Source organism: Dendropsophus ebraccatus, chromosome 10, assembly GCF_027789765.1.
Source record: "Dendropsophus ebraccatus isolate aDenEbr1 chromosome 10, aDenEbr1.pat, whole genome shotgun sequence".
NCBI lineage: Eukaryota > Metazoa > Chordata > Amphibia > Anura > Hylidae > Dendropsophus > Dendropsophus ebraccatus.
In genome coordinates this window covers 24,096,426-24,118,762 of record NC_091463.1, presented here as the reverse complement: position 1 = coordinate 24,118,762, position 22,337 = coordinate 24,096,426, and the positions used below count along the sequence as shown (strand labels likewise).

General features: G+C 40.0%; 1 protein-coding gene across 2 annotated transcripts in view; it reads right to left on the bottom strand.

Annotated features, from left to right (window-relative positions):
* ASTN2 (astrotactin 2) overlaps nucleotides 1-22,337 on the bottom strand; it is a 526,582-nt gene that overhangs the window by 295,642 nt on the left and 208,603 nt on the right. The gene's annotated exons all lie outside the window — the stretch shown is intronic.

Genomic DNA, 22,337 nt, shown 5'->3' with positions numbered 1-22,337 from the left:
TGTATATAGTAAGTGTTTACTAGTGTATATAGTAAGTGATCATTAGTGTATATAGTATGTGTTTACTAGTGTATATAGTAAGTGATCATTAGTGTATATAATAAGTGATCATTAGTGTATATAGTAAGTGTTTACTAGTGTATATAGTAAGTAATCATTAGTGTATATAGTAAGTGTTTACTAGTGTATATAGTAAGTGATCATTAGTGTATATAGTAAGTAATCATTAGTGTATATAGTAAGTAATCATTAGTGTATATAGTAAGTAATCATTAGTGTATATAGTACGTGTTTACTAGTGTATATAGTAAGTGATCATTAGTGTATATAGTAAGTGATCATTAGTGTATATAGTAAGTGATCATTAGTGTATATAGTAAGTGATCATTAGTGTATATAGTAAGTGATCTAGTGTATATTAGTGTCATTGCACTGACGGGCGGCCAGACAGCTAATGATGTCTGTCACTCTAGACGTCTAGACTCAAAATGAATGATGTCACTTTAAATGGAGCTGAAAAAACATTGTGTGAACATAGCCTAGTAATGGTTTTCTATGGGGATTTGCTACTGCTCTGGACAGTTCCTAACATAAACAGAGGAGGCAGCAGAGAAAACTTCACTTCTTCACTTCCTGCAGGACATGCAGCAGGTCATAAGTACAGCATATATATATATATATATATATATATATTTATTTTTTTTATTTTTTTTTTTAAGAATTTCCAGATCTGTATAACTTTCTGGCACCAGTTGATTTTACCACTATTTTTCATCCTATCCTTGGTGATCTTATTTTTTTTTCTCTTTTTTTAAAGTATTCTCCCACTAATGATCAGCGAACATCTGCACGACCTGTACATACTCTTATTTGTGAACAATTAACGATCGCTTAACAACAATTTTATGGTGATAGTCGTTTGATCGTTGACTGCATTTACACGAAAAGATTATCCTTCAAATTTGAACTAATTAACAATTTGTGTGTGTGTGAAGAGGGCCTGCTTCCCCTTTTCATAAATGCAACTTGAAAGGCATACACCATGTAACTTTGTCAACGCAATTTATACAAAAAATATATACAGTCTTATATCAAAAGTCATTTCACCACGGTGCATCATAATGTGAATGAGGATAGAAAGTCTCCAGTCCAAGACTCAGTCAGAGCTCACATAGTCCTCATCGGAATAGTTCTTGATGGAACGTCATTTCACCATGGTGCATCATAATGTGAACAAGGAAGGAAAGTCCCTTGTCAAAGAATCACTCAGAGCTCCCATTGATTGAGTGGGATTTCTCATGTGCCTCCACTCTTCTCCCAAAGAGTTGATGCCACAACTCTTTGGGCAGAGAGCGGAGGTGCACAACAAATCCCATAACAACAAGCGGCGTCCGCAGCATGGGCTCCACTTGTAATGTTGCCAATTTTCCTCAGTGTGAACGGGCCCCTTCTATTGATATCAATATTTTTTTTTTATAATTTTACACACAGAATACCTGAAATGTTATATTAATTACACCTCACTCCTGTTTTCTGTTAATTGTGCCGATTTGTGCCCTGAAGAACTGTGTATATTAATTACACATCAGCTATTTTTTTTTTTTTTCCGTCAATTGTGCCTCTCTGTGCCAAGTATTAGTAACAATCTCATTAAGAAGACATCAGTCATTTTTACGGTTAATTGTGTCATTTTATGCCCAGTTTTTATCTGAACAACCCATAATTTCTATTAATTACGCCTCAACAATTTTTGCCCGTTAATTGTGCTGTTTTGCACCGACTTTTAATTTAAAGTTCTATTGATTACACATCAGTCACCTCCTCCGTTAATTACTCCAAATTGTGCTAATTTATAATTGGAACCTACAATTCAGTTTGATATCCAATAACTGAATTAATAATGAGAAGACATAGTACTGGGGATCGGGAAAAATGACACGGACTATTTGCAAACCCTGAATAAAAGTGCAGAGACATCAGAAGTTATGGCGAAAGTAGATGGACATGCCAATGACCGTAACAGTGACTTTGCTGTTCACGATGGAAGTGTGAGAGGTGGGAATGAAATGGCAGATCGAGAAACAGAAGAAGATTGAAGTGCAACTCAAATGGACAATAATAAAATTAAAGTGACTCTGTACCCACAATCTGCCCCCCACCCCAAACCGCTTGTACCTTCGGATAGCTGCTTTTAATCCAAGATCTGTCCTGGGGTCCGTTCGGCAGGTGATGCAGTTATTGTCATAAAAACAACTTTTAAACTTGCAGCCCGTGCCAAACTGGCGTGGCCTAGAGTGTCTGTGCATTAGGCTGGCACCACCTCTCTGTCCCTCCTCCCCGCCCTCTTCATCATTAGGAATGCCACAGGCAGATTTTTTTCCTATTCAACAGTAGTGTGAACACTGCACATGAGCTGGATCGTTAAAGGGGTAGTGCACCCAAAAAATTTTTCTTTTAAATCAACTGCTGCCATGAAGTGCCAGAGATTTGTAATTTACTTCTATTAAAAAATCTCAAGCCTTCCAGTACTTATCAGCTGCTGTGTGTCCAGCAGGAAGTGGTGTTTTCTTTCCTGTCTGACACAGTGCTCTCTGTTGCTTCCTCTGTCCATGTCAGGAACTGTCCAGAGAAGGAGCAAATCCCCATAGAAAACCTCTCCTGCTCTCCAGACTGGAAATAATACCACTTCCTGCTGGGCATACAGCAGCTGATAAGTACTGGAAGGCTTGAGATTTTTTAATAGAAGTAAATTACAAATCTCTGGCACTTCATGGCAGCAGTTGATTTGAAAGAAAAAAAAATTTGGTGCACTACCCCTTTAAGGCACCTGTGCAGTGTTCACTGCAGAGGAATAGGAAAAATCCGGCCAGTGGCATTCCTAATAATGAAGAGGTTGGGGAGGAGGGACGGAGGGGAGGTGCAAGGTTAGGTCACAGATACTATACGCCACGGCAGTTTGACACAGGGCTGCAAGTTTAAAAGTTGTTTTTTTAGGACAATAACTGCATCACCAGCCGAACGGACCCCAGGACAGATCTTGGATTTAAAGCAGCTGACGGTACAAGTGGTTTGGGGGGAACAGATTGTGGGTACAGAGTCACTTTAATAATACAGAATACTACAGAGTCAGACAGATGTAAGTATATAGGCGAAGACAATCACCAGTATCTACCTCCAGTATAGATTAGGGAAACCATCAGCAGGTTATAAGCATCTAACCTGCTATAGGGCATGGAGTACTGAGGATGATGATAAGTTTCTTACCTTAATCCTCAGAGTTGTTTTTGGAGCTTCTGTAATTTAATGGATATGTAAATGAGACGGTTTGGTGCACTGGGGGCAGGACTACCTATCGCAGTGCACCAATTCGTCCCCAGCTGGCCTGCCCCTTCTTAAGAACATTAGGGTGGTGCTCTGCAGTGACATCACTGCAGAAAGCCTGATGAATATTCTTTAGAAGGGGCAGTCCAAGCAGGGCGGATCAATGCACTGAGGATGGAAGTCCCGCCCCCAGTGCACCAAACCTCCTAATTTACATATCCATCGCCCAGTTGCCTGCAGTCACTAAGGCAAAAAGGCAGGGACCAGTTTAGTGTTCACTGTTCGTGTCTCCTCATCTTTTCCCTGACCAATTGGCATCAGTGCGTTCCTGACAGAATCTTTTTGCTCTGTTATTGATCCATTATTGCTCAATTTAATTGAACAGTCTCAATAACTTGGGTACCACAGCTATCAACTCTGAATTATCTTTTCAGGAACAGCTAACAAACTTACAAGAACTGACCGGTGAACAGGATATTATTTTTTATCCCATAGCATCCAGAGCCATGGCTCCACCATTCAGACCGGTTGTTATAGCTATTGATTCCTTGTTAGAACGACCGTTAGCGTGGGTGAATGAGTTATTACATTCACTTATGAAAAGAACTGCAATATTCTTGAAAAATATGAGTGTAGTATTAAAAAGTATGGAAAATATGAGATGCGTAACCTGTGATATTGTCTCCCTGTACACCGGCATACCAGACAACAAAGTACTGGATGCCATCACTAGACACATCACAATGCTTAGTAACTACTGAGATGAACTCAAACAATACATGTTGTGTTCTACAGAAATGCTTTTAACACAAACCTTTCATATTTCTGACAATCAGGTTAACATACATATAAATGGATGTCTACTGTGAGCGGAGCTTTCTCCCACTTGCCAATTTGTATGTCTTTTGCAGGTAAATTATTTCCGGCCATTGTCCATACACTTTGTTTTTGTTGAGTTTCAAATAACGGCCTTTGTTTAAATGTTGTGTGAACATACAGCTTTAGGCTATGTTCACACAACGTATATAGAAACATAGAAAAATAGAAGATTGTCGGCAGAAAAAGACCACTGGGTCCATCTAGTCTGCCCTTTTAGTATTTTCTTTCTTATTATCTTAGGATAGATATATGTCTATCCCAGGCGTGTTTAAATTCTGTTATTGTGGATTTACCAACCACCTCTGCTGGAAGTTTGTTCCAGGTATCTACTACTCTTTCAGTAAAATAATATTTTCTCACATTGCTTCTGATCTTTCCCCCAACTAACCTCTCACTGTGTCCTCTTGTTTTTGAGCTTAGTTTTTTTTACTAAAAACACTCCCCTCTTGAACCTTATTTAGTCCCTTAACATACTTACAGGTTTCAATCATGTCCCCCCTTTCCCTTCTTTCCTCCAGACTAAAACAGATTCAAATCCTTAAGTCTTTCCTGATATGTTTTATGCCTGACACCCTCCACCATTTTTGTAGCCCGTCTTTGGACCCGTTCTATTTTATCAATGTCCTTTTTTAGGTGAGGTCTCCAGAACAGGACAAAGTATTCCAGATGTGGCCTCACCAGAGCTCTATACAGCGGGATCACAATCTCCCTCTTCCTACTACCTCTAGCTATACACCCCAGCATACGATTAGCTTTCCCCACTGCCTGGTTACACTGGTGATTCATTTTAAGGCTGTCAGAAATCACTACCCCTAAATCCTTCTCTTCTGAAGTCTTTTCCAACACAGTACTGCCAATGTCATACTCGGATAGAGGATTCCTCCTCCTCAAGTGCATTATTTTACATTTGGAAACGTTGAACTTCAATTTCCACTGTTTGGACAACTTATATAGCAAAGCTAAATCATTTTCCATATTGCTTGCAGGAATATCAACCCTATTGCACACTTTTGTGTTGTCAGCAAACAGACAAACTCTACCCACCAACACTTCTCCTATGTCACTTACAAACATATTAAAAAGAATAGGACCCAGAACAGACCCTTGTGGCACACCACTTGTAACCATTCTCTGCTCGGAATATACACCATTAACAACAACCCTCTGATATCTATCCTTCAGCCAACCACAAATCCACTGAACTATCCAGGGATTTAGTCCAATTTTCTCCAACTTCTCTATCAGCTCTTTATGGGGAACTGTATCAAAAGCTTTGCTGAAGTCCAGATAGGCGATATCCACAGCACCACCTTCATCCAGCACTTTTGTGGCATAATCAAAGAAATCAATGAGATTAGTCTGACATGATCGGCCCTCAGTAAAGCCATGCTGGTTTGGATCCATCAAGTTGTTGATTCTTAGGTGATCCATTATCTTCTTTTTAAGAAGAGTTTCCATCATTTTCACTACTACAGATGTCAGGCTCACTGGCCTGTAGTTACTGGCATCTTCTCTACTCCCCTTCTTATGGATTGGTATAACATTAGCCGTTCTCCAATCATCAGGGACATCTCCTGCTAGCAGGGATTGATTATACAGATCTGTCAGGGGGGCAACAATCACAGATCCGAGTTTTTTAAGAACCCTGGGGTGGACGCCATCTGAACCCATTGCCTTATTCAGCTTTAAACGAGCAAGTTCCTCTGCAACTTCAGCCTCTGAAAATACTGGAGCAGAACCCATATAACTGGAGCCAATGCTGTGTCCAACCATCCTGTGATTGTGAAGGTCTCCTTCTGAAAACACTAAGCAGAAGTAACTATTCAAATAGTCAGCGACCGCCTTATCTCCATCAATAAACGTATTCTCCCCATTACTTATTTTGGTAATGCTGCAGCCATTCTTCTTCTTCTTCCTGTCACTTATATATCTGAAGAAGGTTTTATTCCCCGCAGTAACAGATTTTGCCATTTCTTCTTCTTTTGAGGCTTTAGCAGCATTTATAATCTGCTTTGCCTCCTTCTGTATACTTTTATACGTCTCTCTGTCAGCTTCATTCCCAGTCTCCTTATACTTCCTATACGCTGCCTTTTTTCCTTTTACAATGGCCTTAACCTCTCTAGTAAACCACAATGGATTCTTCTTCCTTTTACTTTTGCTAACTTCTCGCACATGTAGTCTAGTTGCTTTTAATATGGCATATATGGCATATTGCCTTTAATATGGTATATTTTGGTAAAAGTACGGCCGTTGTTGCAATCGGCAACAACGGCCGTACTTTGTACAAAAACATACGTTGCCTTGCCTTCTATGGGATCTCCCGCGGCGCCCTAGAAAACTGACATGTTAGTGCAGACTGTGGAGCTCTGGATCCATGGTGTGCAGTGGGGAATTCTGATGCGGGAGCGCACAGATGCGCCCGCATCAGAACTCTGCGTACCTAAAGATCATTTGGTCGGTACTGTAGTACCGGCCGGTACTGTAGTACTGGCCGGGATGATCTTTTCAGAGACTGGCCGGTCTCTTACCTTGTGTGTACATAGCCTTAGAATGGTACGGAGGGGAATATTGCAAATAATATTCCTTTATAGTGTACCTATCATTGGGCTGAAATGGCAGCATACACAGTCAGAACTCTAGCAGGCACACTGTCCTCTTCTTAAACAGTCAGCAGAACTGACGGAAGCCCCATAGACCACATAATAAGTATATTACAATGCAGTCTATGGCACTTTCAGCAGTTCCAACATCTATTCGCTTTAAAAAAGGACAGCATACCTTTCCGAATTTTGATGACTCCTGACGCACCACACATCCTGACACACGCAACTTAACTTTTGTATTAATCATGGGCGTTTTTGCCAATTTGCTAATTTACATGTACTGCAGTCAGAGGGAATCCCGGTCGGAGTGTATACACATAGTATACGCTCTGACCGGGATCCCCAGCGGCCACATGAAAAACTGACATGTCAGTTTTGTGCGGCCACTATTCATTGAATAGCGGCCACACAACACTGACAGCTCACACAACGGAGAGAGTGGCTCACACGTGGGCGCAGACGAATCAAACGGATCTTTTTTTTAAAGGACACAAAAATGAGGTCAACTACATTTTTGTGTACGTTAAGAAGAAAACGATCCATTTTGTTCCCTTTGTTTTAAAATGGAAGTCAATGGAAAAACGGATCAAAACGGATGCACACAAATGCATACATTTTTAAAATCTGTTTTTCGCCTGTCTTTTGCTAAAAACGGATTGCAAAAATGTAATGTAATGTAATGTAATGTAAGGTAACATAGTAACATAGTAAATAAGGTTGAAAGAAGACAAGAGTCCATCAGGTTCAACCTAGGAAAATCCTACTGTGTTGATCCAGGAAGGCGAAAAACCCCTATGGGGCAGAAGACAAACGCCCCACCACAGGGAGAAACTCCCCCCCCCCTCCCCCGACTGCAATGGCAACCAGAACAATCCCCGGATCAACGTATCACCAGAAATCTAATGCCCATAACTTGTAATATTATATTTTTCAAGAAAAGCATCCAGGCCTCCCTTGAACTTATTTAATGAATCGGCCATGACAACCTCATGTGGCAGAGAGTTCCACAGTCTTACCGCTCGTACAGTAAAGAACCCGCGTCGATGCTGATGATGAAATCTTCTTTCCTCTAGACGTAGAGGATGCCCCCTTGTCATTGTTACAGACCTAGGAGTAAAAAGACCACTACAAAGACCTCTGTACTGTCCATTCATATATTTGTACATTGTGATCAGATCGCCCCTAAGACGTCTTTTTTCTAGCGTAAATAACCCCAAGCGCGATAACCTGTCCTGGTACTGTAACCCACCCATTCCCTTAATGACCTTTGTTGCCCTCCTCTGCACCCGCTCTAGGTCAGCTGTGTCCTTCTTATATACCGGTGCCCAAAACTGTACACAGTATTCCATGTGTAGTCTGACCAGTGATTTATAAAGAGGCAAAACTATGTTCTCATCTTTAGCATCTATACCTCTTTTGATGCACCCCATTATTTTATTAGCCTTGGCAGCTGCTGCCTGGCACTGATCACTAAAGTTGAGTTTACTGTCCACCAATACCCCCAGGTCCTTTTCGGAAGTAGTTTTACCCAGTGTTTTATTATTTAGCACATAACTGTACTTATTATTTCTATGGCCCAAATGCATAACCTTACATTTATCCACATTAAACTTCATTTGCCATTTCTCCGCCCAAGCCTCTAGCTTCTCCAAATCCCTCTGTAATATGATATTATCCTCCTCACCTATTTTATAATATAAACAGTAAAATAATACAAAAAAAAAAAATACAAAAAATTACCAATAATTCTTACAAAAAATATGTGTGACATTAAAAAACAGACAGTTAGTTTTATGATGATCAATTCTCTTTAAGAACCTAAAATGTTTGCTTATAATTTCTCTTCTGTACATTTCTATATCTAAGAAGAAAAAAAAAAAAAAAAACATTTCAGGTTATGTTCACACTAATTAAAAAAAGAGAAAGGACACTCGCTTTTTCTTTTTAAAACGCCCGTTATTCCTGCATTTTAATTGACCTCAATGGAATAAATTGAGGTTAATGGAATAATGGCCACCCAATGCATATAGTGTATTAAATAATGCCCGTCAAAGTAATGATCATGAGAATTATTTGCGAACGTGGTTTGCAAACATTGGGCAATATTTTTTAGTTGTTCACACAGTTTTTCTTTTACCATCGTCAATTTTACCGTCTTTACTATTAAACTCAATGGGCTTTTCAACTAAAGACACATCCAAAGGCCAATCGGCCCACCTGAGCTAGAATAATGTACCAAACGCCGACATTGCAGTGGTGGGTGCTGAAACCACAATGCTGAACCACGGACGTTATTTGATATTCAAAACCGCGTCCAGAAAAAAACGCATGTGACCATAGCCTCAAAGATCATCAAGATAATATCTTACATTTTATTCAATTTCCTGAACAATAGATGATATATTCAGAATAAACTTAAATATTAAACAGTTTCTTAATGGTATTATAGTTAATAAAAATACATATATAACTGTGTCTATTAGCCGGCCAAAAATAGTCGTCTCTTCTTGGATTTGGTTTCTTTGGAAACCAAATTATTCTTGATGCTTCTAAAATGTTAGATTGCTTATGGTCAAAGAATTATTAAAGGGGTTATACAGCGAAAATCTTTTTGTTTCAAATCAACTGGTTTCAGAAAGTTATATAGATTTGTAATTTACTTCCATTTAAAAATCTCAAGTCTTCCGATACTTATCATCTGTTGTATGTGCTGCAGGAAATATTGTTTTCTTTCCAGTCTGACACAGTGCTTTCTGCTGATATCTCTGTCCGAAACAGGAACTATCCAAAGCATTACAGGTTTTCTATGGGGATTTACTGCTGCTATGGACAGTTCCTGTCTCAGACAGAGGTGGCAGCAGAGAGCACTGTGTCAGACTGGAAAGAATACACCACTCCCTGCAGGACATATAACATCTGATAAGTACTTGAAGACTTGAGATTTTTAAATAGAAGTAAATTACAAATCTAGATAACTTTTTGAAACCAGCTGATTTGATAGAAAAAGATTTTCGCCGGTGTACCCCTTTACAAATGACTAAGGGTTAGGTCATACCATCTGATGTCTCCAGTGTTATGAATATCAAAAAGGGTAAATTTTGCAGTTTTCATACCTTATTTTATATCATACATCATGGAGCTTGTTCCAGTAAACAATGATCTTTTATCATCTGCAGATTGTGCTACCTGGGCAATCATGGAAGGGCGGGGCTATGGTGGCGATGTGGGCCGGGCTAACCGCCGCTGTGCCAGCGAAGCCTCGCCCAGGTAGAACAATCCGCAGATGATAAAAGATTACTTTGTACTGGAACAAGCACCATGACATATGATATAAAATAAGGTATGAAAAATGCTAAATTTACCTTTTACACCTGTGTAGAGAAGTCAGAATGAAAAAAGGGGGAGACAGTGTCACTTTAAGTCTTTCTAATATGTTGTATGCCTCAGACCTTCCACCATTTTTGTAGCCCGTCTCTGGACCCGTTCTATTTTATCAATATCTTTTTGTAGGTGAGGTCTCCAGGACTGGACACAATGGCGGAGATTTATCAAAGGGTGTAAAATTTAGACTTGTGCAAACTGCCCACAGCAACCAATCACAGCTCAGCTTTCCTTTCAGCACTGCCTAAAGCTGAGCTGGGATTGGTTGCTGTGGGCAGTTTGCACCAGTCTAAATTTTACACCCTTTGATAAATCTCCCCCAATAATCCAGAAGGGATGTCACTAGAGCTCTATAAAGCGGAATCACCCTCCTCCTACTGGTTATACCTCTAGCTATACAGCCCAGCATACCATTATATATACAGCCCAGCATACCATTATATATACAGCCCAGCATACCATTATATATACAGCACGGCATACCATACCACCTGGTTACCCTAGTGACTAGAGATGAGCGAACCTGGAGCATGCTCGAGTCCATCCGAACCCGAACTTTCGGCATTTGATTAGCGGTGGCTGCTGAACTTGGATAAAGCCCTAAGGCTATGTGGAAATCATGGATATAGTCATTGGCTGTATCCATGTTTTCCAGACAACCTTAGAGCTTTATCCAGTTCTGCAGCCACTGCTAATCAAATGCCGAACGTTCGGGTTCAGGTCGACTCGAACCCGAACCCGGTTCGCTCATCTCTACTAGTGACTCATTGTGAGGTGTCAGAAATCACTACCCCTGGATATACCCAATCAAACATCAGAACAGACCGAATATTTACACATTTTGTTTTACCAAAAACGTTTTAGTTACGAGTAAGGTTGGGTTCACACTAAGTTTTTCCTATCCATTCAATGTATCCCTTTTTATTAGGTTACTTTTATCGGACAGAAAAACTTAGTCGACACTTTTTTTTTTTTACAATGGAAAAACGGATCCAAAGGGATGGCATACAATTGCATCAGTTTTTGCATCAGTTTTTCCCATAAAATGTATACGTTAAACGGATAGGAAAAACGTAGTGTGGGCCCAGCCTAAGGTCTTGTAGGATGTGTTTAGCCACCTTGTTATAAGAAACTGTCATGGAGAGTATTAATGCGTCCCTGTCCTTTCAATAAACTTTGTACTGCATTAACCCCGTCACTGCCTTAGACTACCAGGGAAGTTTATTAACATTAATTCCCCCCCCCCCCCCCCGTTTTTAGTTGTCTAAATCAGGGCTGCATCTTATTGTCAGGTGCGTCTTATAAAGCAAAAAATACGGTACTTCTTTTATTAAGCCTAGGTATAATTGCCCTTACCGCACGTAGACATCTGAGGGGGCATATCTAGGAAATTCAACCACTAGTCAGGAAGCTCTTACAGATTTATTCTATCAAGAGAATTAGCCAAGCAAGAAATTGATTAAGCAATTTTTACAGATGTCTTTTTGTTTATGTGGCGACATATACTTTACCTGTGCCATGAATTTTATATACATTTAGATCCGGCTTTGAATGTAAAATGTTTGCAGCAAAATCAGAAGTTACAGCCAAGGTCAAAAAGTTGTCATGCAGATTACTCCTCCCATATTAAATCTTCAAGGGTAAAACTGTGTAAAGAAGTAGGATGTAATAATAATAATATAAATTATATCCTACTATTAGAATAAAATTCCCCTCTCACTATTTAGATGAGGTCAAAATTATCCATTTCCCAAATTTACCCGTTTCAGATTTTTTGGTTACTAACCCTCTCAAGACAGAGCCCTTTGATGCACAAAAGTCCGGGTCAAATTAATGCAATGTTCCTCCCCGCTTAGCGCTTTTATTTTTCCACCTACAGGGCTGGTTGGGGTGTCAATTTTTGCGGCATGATCTCAAGTTTTTACTAATATCATATTGGTGTAACCTAAAAATTTTGATTGCTCTTTATTAATTTTTTTGTGATATATAATTTAATAAAATCAGCAATCCTGGTGCGTTTTTTTTTTTTTGTTTCCATTTACGCCGTTCACCGCGCGGGAACAATAATTATATATTTTAATAGATCAAATAGATGAAAACATTCCAGTCATTAACACATGGATTAAACCTGGCACCTGGATTTATGACCCACTACATGGACACACTCCACAGATAAGACTGAACTGACCAGCAATCTTGGACTTCAGAAAAACCTTTAATTTACAACAAGTCCTTTTTATTGCCCTGGCTTATCTATGTGATGTATATACCCCCTCACCCCCCCCCCCCATTCACAGATGTCTCTCCCTTCTTGCTTGTAACATCCCTAAAATGTTGTGCTTTTTCTGTAAGTTATTCATTTGTGAACTTGTCTGACGAAGGGATCTTGTGAATCCCGAAAGCTCACAGCTCTAACAATTTTTGTTTTTTGTTGGCCAATAAAGGTATCACTCCTAAAATACTTTGATTTCAAGTATTTACCACGATATTGGTGAAAATATGATTTGAAAAAAAAAGTTTTTCGAAAACTGGTCCATAGATAGAACTAAAAATCCAATTATTCACCTAAAAATGGGCACAACACCCTTGATAAATTCCCCCCATGTTTTAATAAAGTTGTATTACTTTGCCCCTCTGCTGCCACCAATCAGGAATTGCAGGGGTGTCAGGAATTGCAGGGGTGTCAGGAATTGCAGGCAGTGTCAGGAATTGCAGGGGTGCCTAAGCTCTGCAGTTCCCTATTCCTTGCTCTGAACTACCACTGCTGCGCAGCACTATACAGAGCAGGGTAAGTATCAATGGTATTGTTATGACTATTAGGGTCTTCGAGTGAAAAATGACCGAATAGACTGCCACAATCCAACATGGTTACAGAATCTAATGAACCTTATAGGAGATCACCAGAGCCTGCTGCAAGTCAGGATGGACTTTGCTGCTAGGGACCAAGTTGTAATTGAAAAGTCAGGTGATTCAAGACAGATGGGCAAAAATAAACCCAGGGGACCTAGGGCAGGCAAGAGTTGGCAACGAACTGGGGTTAGAACCAGGAGGTCATGTAAAAACCAGTACAGAAGGCAAAGAATAAACCAGAATACAGTCCACAGTCAGAGGGCCAGGACAGCAGGCCAGTTTACCAGACTTTAGAGACTATACTATAGAGACTAGAGAGTCTTTAAAAATGTCAGGCATAAGTTCACAGCAATGGGCGAGGAAAGGTAAGTTCCTGTCAGGTATCTTCTGAAAGTGGAGGGTAGCGACCATGTTTCACCTGTGGTTATTAGTGGTTGTTTTTTAGTTATTATTTGCTTGTTTTGGACATTTGTTCTTGGTTTTTGTAAAAAAAAAGACAGAAAAGGGGGCAAATCTTTTTCCACTTCAAGTTTTGGCTAAAAATACTGACGAAAATAAGGACCACATACTGACCATAATACTACATGTGAACCAAGCCTAAGAGAATATTCTAAGCTCCATGTGTTCTGCTCTCAGGCTGAATCTGCCGGGTTGGCTTGACCTTATTAAGTTGTCAGTAGTTTAATATCTTCTATACTTATAAGAAAAAAATTTCCAGACAGTAAAATGATTGCTAAACAACTAGACATCATTCTTTTTAAAATCCCTTTTCAGACTTTTAGCCATTTTTCTGAAGGTTGCAGAGAGCAGTTAGTTTTAGGCAAGATGCTATCACACGTTACAAAAAAAAAAAAAATAGAAAACACCAAACTAAATGCCTTAGGCTACGTTCACACAGAGCAAAAGGAGCGGATTACGCAAGGAAATATTTCCGCCTGAAATCAACTGACGCTGAATTCCGAGCAGAATGCAAGCAGAATCCCTGCGTATTCTGCTAGGAAAGTGTTCAGCTCGTAATCAGCTCTTGACAAATTCAGCGCGGAATACTCGAGGAATCCGCGCTGAATCCGCATGCATTCAGCGCTGAAATTCAGCGAGTATTTGGTGAGTAAACTAGACTATACCAGAACATATACTAGAATTCTCCTCCCCCCCCCTTTTCCCCATTTCCGCGCTGATTCAGCGAGTAATTTCCGCTTGTATTACGCTTGTATTCCGCGCTGAATCCGCGCTGAAACAGAAAATCAGAGCCCCATTGATTTGTATAGGCTTCCGCTAGCGGAAGAATGAACATGTTCATTCTTCTGGCGGAAAGCGGATTTGTCAGTGCGGAAATTCCACTGTGTGAACTGCAGAGCAGAATTTCCATTCAACACAATGGAAATTAGCTCTGCACCTATTTTAACGGCTGAAATTTCAGCGCTGATTCAGCGCAGAAATTCAGCTGCTTTTGCTCAGTGGGAACGAGCCCTTAGTTTTAAAGGGGTATTCCGACACTTAAAAACGTTTGTTTTTGTGCTGCCCTTATATAAAATATAATAAACATCGTATCACATCATCCCCCCTGACCGCAGTTGCTGCCACTTTCACTGACAAACAATCTCGGCAGTGACAGTCCGTTTAGCCAATCACTGGCTGTGGTGCTGTCCCATCTTAATCAGTGATTGGCTGAGCAGACTGTCACTGCTGAGATATCAGGGGACCCGGAAACACCGCAGGACGCCATGGGGGAGCATTGTGAGGTGAGAATACATTTCTATTATGTTTTATATAAGGGCAGCACGATATTTTAAAAAAACTTTTAAGTGTCGGAGTACCCTTCTAATGAACTTTATTTGCACCTACCCTGATACATCTGATTCAAATTTTGGAATACCTGATCTTATTTATTAAGGTGTTTCCTGCAGCAAATTGTCAGGTTTTTGACCATTTTCCTCGTTTTAGTGTCCTGACACATTTCCTAAACAATTTGTCCAAAAACACAACAAACCTGTCATTTTGGTCCAAAAACATGCCAAGTAGGGGTCTTGTGATTGTCTCATAGGTGTGTCGTTTAAAGGCCACCACAACTGACAGATTTACTAAACAGTCATTCTTTTGACAGGTTTTCGATTCTAAAAGCCAGCCACTTCTTGTGGCGGGATGGTTGGGCCAATCAATGGCCGTGGTACTGTCCCATCTCACCCAGTAATTGGCTAAGCGGACTGTCACTGCTGAGATGAGTTTATCTGTGCAAAAGGCAAAGGAGGTGTCAGGACAGGGAGGTACAGACAGGACAAGACAGTGGGCCCTAGTTCTCAACCCACCCACTGTCCCTACTTACTTGCCTCAGTCGGCCCTAGGCGGCCGTGGACAACCACGAAGGCGTTCCCTATGCTGTATATGTGGAACACAGAACAAGACAGACAGACAAACACAATATGGGATAGTAAACAAGCCAAGTCTGAACCAAACGGGCAACACAGTACAAAATCAGCAACCAAATCGGATAGTCAAAAGTCAGGCGGAAGGTCAGATAACAAGTTGAGCAATCAGAGGGAGTTAGGAAGGAAAACGCAGGAATCGACAATGGGAAGCTGGGATCAGCTTATTAATCTAATAGCCAGTGCTGGGACTCAGCTTCAGCTTTGTTTTATGCTAAGCAAGAGCCCAGTAAGGATCCTTATTGGATCCTCCAGGCTGCAGACAGGCAGAGAAACCAGTCAATCAAACAGACACCCAGCTGTGTTAATCAAATCCCACAGCTTCTCAGCTTAACTCCTGCATTGCCAGGAAGCTGAGAAGAAAGCGGGTGTGTTACACAAAAGCAAAACAGGCCCAGTTCACACCAGGTTACTGCACAACAGGAGGACACGAAAACACAGCAGGAGGACACCGGCGGAGTGTGGTGAAGTGAGAGCTGCAGTGGCACGGTGACAGGTAAGTATAGATTTTTTATTATGTTTTCATACCCAACTTCCCACTGTATTTTTTGCTTTTGCCAGACTTCTCCTTTAAAGAAGTCATCTTAGGGCAGGGATGTGAAACTAAAGCTTTGGTTGTCCTGGCATGATTGGAATTGTAGTTTTGCAACATCTGGAGAGCTGAAGGTTCCCCATCCCTGATCTAGGAGTACAAGGACTCATAACTATCGGTAAGATTTTTTGGGTCGGTTTCTTGCCAGTTCTAGTCTACAGTCACAAGTGCCAAAACTATAAAGGTTTTTGATGCAGTTTTTTTTTTAAACCAAACAAAAGAGAAGATATCAAAGTGAGAAAACAAGTTCGTATTTCCTTATATTTTCCTTCTTTTTCATCCATTACTGGCTAAGTACATGAAAATCTGCCACAAAACGGCATCTGTGATGCCAGACTTAGGAAATGCTATGGGCATTTGTTCTGCTCTGCTCACAAAGACATTTTTGTCAAGTCCTCAAATACTGCTTAAGCGGCCTTTCAGCAAATGCTTCCATATGCGGGTAGAAAAAGTGAAATTTCATGTTTGGGTCATCTATTTCCTTATTGGTAGGTGACTAATCTATGGATGCAAAATGATGCAAGCTGTTCAGAGCTTTACGGATTTACTATAGCTGGACTTTCATGAATTCTTGGAGGAAAAATGAACACTAATGGCAAAGCCCGGAATGTTATTTGTTGCTTTTTGGCTGATTTGCTATTTGACTGTTAAGCATTTCCTTTAACATTATCTCCAATTCTCGATGCTGAAAGACTACGTATATTACGCGTTATAATACAAGAATCAATATTAATTTTAATAAACTAATTTGTTCTCTTTTGTCGAGTTGAAAAGAGAGAAAAAAAAATCTAATGGCATTTTTATACGGTCGTACATGAATAATTTTACTTGCTCCATTGTGTATAATAATAGAAATGTACCTACATGTTTGTAATGTTTTCGCAGCTATTCAGTTCTCTTATAATGAAATCATTGTTGTTTATTGTTATGCAGAAAACGACTCGATAATATAATGAAGAGATGGCGTGTTTCTGTTAATCAATGAATTCTTTCAAAACGTGAATATTGTTCTATTTAACTGATTTTTTTTCTTATTATTTTAGGTGTTTTTTATGTATAGTTTCTATATTTTTTTTATTTTACTTAATTGAATATTTATAGTTTGGGCAATAGTTTCCTTTTTAGCAGAAGCTTTTATCATTCACATGCCATCCTGATATGCAGGCATTTTCCCTGACCGTCGCCGCTTGCAAAACTGTTTACTGTGCTTTTCGCAGTTTAGGTTCTGAATTGCCCTCTGTGGTTTGACTATGGCAGAAGCTTATATTCACAGAAATATACAGATAGGAGGTTTTAATTTCCCATTTCAGCCCTGGCTTGCAAATCACTCAGTAATTGACTGGTCCAAGTTTAATGCTGAGAGTTTAGGCAGGGGGCTGCCAAGAAGGTCACATGGTTCGGCAGAATCTGAACAATAGCTTTTCATCATAAGCATTACCTTTGCAGAGTAACACATACCTAGGGGAAAATACAGTATTTTTTAAGGGGAGTTGCAAAATCACTGTTGTCAGGGGTTAAAGAGTTTGTAAGGTTAAAGGTTCCAGGAATCTAACCTGCTGATACCCCCCTATTGCACAGGAGATGCCAACGAGGAAGGCATGTGTCTTAAGTTCATCCTCTGCGCTGTTCTGATGCAGTTAGTAGTTTGCTCCACAGGAGCACACATAGTGCCGATCCGCCCCTGGCCGGTCCATCCCTTTCTAATTATAATTAATGAAGAGAACAAGCTGAGGGCGGGCTGGATCGGTGCTATGGGGACGGGCAGTGCTCCTAATGGGTTCCCTAGTACTTCTTACAGTCTTTACCGGACCGTGTAACTACTAACTGCACCGGAACAGCACCGAGGATGAAGGTTAGAGACATATCTTCCTCCGCGTACTCCGGTTTCCTCCCACACCAAAAAAACCCCACCATACAGATAGGTGAAGTGCGGCGGAATCTGTGTGCGCTATACAAATAAAAGCTTTATTATTATAGTTCCATACCAAGGCTATGTTCACACAACGTAATTTTTCTAACTTATTTTTGGATGAATGTCATTTTAAGGCTATGTTTGCACAATGTCAAAAAATGAGGAAAGGCTTTTTCTTTTTAGAAAGACTTCCATTATTGCGACAATTTAATTGACTTCAATACAATGAATTCAAGTAAATGGAAGGACGGACGCCCAATGCACAGTGTATAAAATAAGGGACGTTGTCTGCGCGGACATCAAAATTAGATCATGTCAATTATTTTTGGACCTCTACTGCAAACAGACATTATTTTTTAGTTGTTCACACACAGTTTTTCTTTTTTCACTGTCCTTAGGCTATGTTCACATAACGTCAAAAATGGAGAACAAACGTCCGATTTCGCTATTTAAAAAAAATGCCTGTTTTTGCAGCAATTTAACTGATTTCAATGCAATTGCACTGAAGTCAATGGGAAGACGAACGTCCTATGCACACAATGCATTCAAAAACGGACGTTTTTGCCGCAGACGTCAAAATAATGAACATGAACATTATTTTCGGACGTTTTTTTGCAAATAGCGGACGTTTATTAGTTGTTCACTCACAGTTCTTCTTTTGTCACTGTTCTTTCTCCGTTTTTACTATTAAATTCAATGGATTTTTCAATTACGCCACAACCAAAGGCCAATTAGTAACCCCAAACAAAAATAATGTGCAAACAACCAAGCTTTCGAAAAACGTCCGTTATTTTAGACTCAAAATAACGGACATCATTTTAAACGGAGCTTAAAAAAAAAAAACGTGTGAACATTGCCATACACTGTTTTTACTATTAAATTCAATGAACTTTTCAATTAAAGACACAGCCAAAGAAAAATCAGTCCACCTAAACTAGAATAATGTACCAGCAGCAGTCATTGCAATGACGGGCGACCAGACAGCTAAATGATGTCCGTCATTTTATACCCAAAATGACGGACGTCATTTTAAACGAAGCAGAAAAAACATTGTGTGAACATAGCCTAAAAATGATGGCTATTATAAATTGTAGCCTCATTCTATATTAAAGTCGGCCTGGTGTATAAACCAAAGAGCCTTCTCAAGAATCTACTACATTGGTAGCAAGTTGACCACGATAACTTCCTCCAGCAGAGCGTTCCTCTTCTAGAATCCCTTTCTATGTTGGTATAGAAACCCTCTTTACGCTAGACGTACAGTGCAGTACAGTGTTATTGACATTGAAAATAAACCCATCCAGTAATAAGATATCTATTCTGAAATAATCATATTTTTACCAATGGGGGGACATGGAAAGTCTACAAAAACAATATAAAAGACAACAATGGACTCAATGATCATTATGCAATGATAATACTGTACATGTAAACATCTGATGCACAATGTCCATTCTAATAAACGTTAAGGGTAGTTAAAATAAAGTCTTATATATCTTGTATTGGATATCCCCAGCCAATACTAACTGCAATACAGCTACAAACTAAGTATCTTTAGGAAGTTTCCGGATATGTGATATTTTTGGCAGAAGTCATCAGATGGTAGAGAGTCAGCCAAATCCGTGCTGCTCGAAACCAGACTGTGTTCAATGAACTTTGCTAAATTGGACTGTTTATGTCTGAAAAGCTCCTTTCCAATTAGTATTGTCTGCACAATGTACATTATATAAGTGGAATAATAAAATCACATCTACATGCAGCGAAGAAGAAGTATCGTTCTAAGGTTCATTAGTTTTGAAAAATGGATATCTGGGGCAAATCCTGAAAACCTGGCACGGTCATTGAATTTCAAGGACAGTCGGCAACTATCCATCTACAACCAAGGGCCAGGCAAACGCTGAGTCTCAGAAACACGTTTGTGCTAAATTGCTGAGGTTAAAGGGGTATTCTGGCAAATATATTTTTTTTAACTTTGTAATATAACTTTATTAATGAAAATATAACTATATGTAGTAGCAAATATGGATTAGAATATACATTAGAGGAGGCTCAGTATCACTAACGCTGAATACAAACGTGCTAGCAACATGAACTGTATCAGGACCTGCTATTCATTCTTGGCATACCGTATTTTCTGGCGTATAAGACAACCAATGACTCTTAAGAAGGTTCTCAGGGGTTTGCCTTAAACACGGGAAAATGTTAACCCCTGCCTGACCGAAGAAGGGTTTACTAGCTGGAGCCCTGCTGCAGCTAAAGAAAAAAAACTCAACAATCCACTCACCTGTGACCCGTTCCCGACAGCTGCGTGTCTCCAGTCCCATTCACGGCACAAGCAGTGTGACGTGCGTCTTCGAGCCTCTCCGATGAGACACTCGGCTGCCCAGGAGAGCTTCGGGGACCTCCGGTGTAGGCAGTGCGCGTCAAACTGCCTGCGCTGGGAATAGGACTGGAGGCGCATGGCTGCCAGGATTGGGCCACAGGTGAGTAGAATTGTTTTTTTTGCATACGCTGGAGATGTGGCCATTTTTGAACTCCCCCAACATATGGGGTGACCATACCCGGTGTATAAAATGACCCCCGAAGATTTTTTGGGGTAAAAAGTCATCTTATATCCCGGAAAATGCCACTCAATGTAAAAATTTAAAAATAATAATGATAATATTAATCTACAGTATCTGTCATTAGAAAAAACTTTTAACTTAAACTTTTGATCGATTGACCAATCAGGAGAATAGGCAGGGTGAAGTCTCTGTACAGCTCGTTCTCTACCGGATCTGTTATGTGACCGGGACGGCCACATAATGTAAGCCTACGGGGCCGTTCAACTTACACAAACAAAGCGGAAGAGCAATGCAAAGCAGTGCGGACTTCTCCTGTCCCGTTCTCCTGTTCTTCAGTTGTGGTCTGAACACTCAAACCCTGACCAATTAAAAGTTGTGACCTATATTGCAGGTTGCTGTTTTTGTCTGTATATTAGCCACAACAGAGAGAAACCTGCATAGTGTAAACAGTGGTATTGGGTTGCTGCCCATTTTTTTTTATTTTGTTTTATGCGGGGGTGTGGCTACCTCCTTTTGGGTTCCACTCCACCCATCTCCTGAGGGTGTTTTAAAAAAAGTTTAGTTCATGTTTAGTTTTGTAGGCTTAGAGTTAGGAACCATCTCTCTGAGGTGGTGAGATAGTACACTCTATTTGATCAAATGGTTTGCTAAGAACCTAATTTTTTCACAAAAACTTTTAGTTTTTTGTGTGGGTACAATGGAAAGTCCTAGCACTTTCAGGTTGCTGTTGCACTTTTTCTGTTTTTGTTTGTATATTAGCCACAGCAGCGTGCAACCTGCATAGTATGAAAATTTTTTTTTAAGTCTCTGACCTGTTTTTTTTCTAATGTTAGGTCCTCTAGAATAAGGTTATATTACAAAGTTATATAACGCTATTAGGGAAATGTTTAAAACATATATACATTTGCTGGAACACCTTCAATCTTCAGGCAGAGGTAGTGGAACATTTCCTTTTTGTCTAAAGAATTTAATAGGGTGCAGAATATTTTAGAATGTATTTGATTGGAGTAAAAGCTAGTCCATGAGAATAAAAGATGTAGGTTACTATTTCAATGCTGGCAGAATTTAGCTGTGTAGATAGTGACACTGAAAAGAGTAACCACCCTGTTAGACCAATTTTCCAAGACCATACTACAGCTTAGTGCAGGAGCCATATTTAGAGTCTGTCCAGAGAGACCGGCGAAACCTTTTCATGGAGGTACTTGGCACTGAATACAGATAGGTCCAAAAAATTTATCCACTGTTTAAAAGTCCATAACTTGCAAACTAATTGACGGAATTGTCTCATATTTGGTAGTGTACTAGTTTGTAGTTCCGGCAGCCACCACACAAGCGTTGTATTGTTTTGTCAGATGACAGTCGCCGGATAGTCTTTGTTGTGTTCGTAGTTGCACCTAGTTACTCAAGTAAACATGGCTGGCGCAAGGCTTCCATTCGATGAAAGGAAGTCAGTTTTTAAGTGGTATTTTAAGTACGAAAACATTAATGAGGTTCAGTGGCAATGGCGAAATGAGTATCAAACAGAGCCACCGACTCGATTAACGATTCGTCGCATTCGAAACAAATTTGAAGCCGAAGCCTGTGTTAAAGATGGACACAAACAACGATCTGGACGACCTGTAACAGTAACAAGTCCAGCTAACTCCCGTCGTGTGTTACAACAATTCACTCGCTCACCACAGAAGTCTTTGAGACAGTGTGTCAGTGAAACTGGAGTGAGTCTCTCAAGTGTTCAGCGAATTTTGAAGACAGCAAAGTGGAAGTGCTACATCCCACGAATGCTACACGCAATGAACGAGGACGACCCAGATCGTA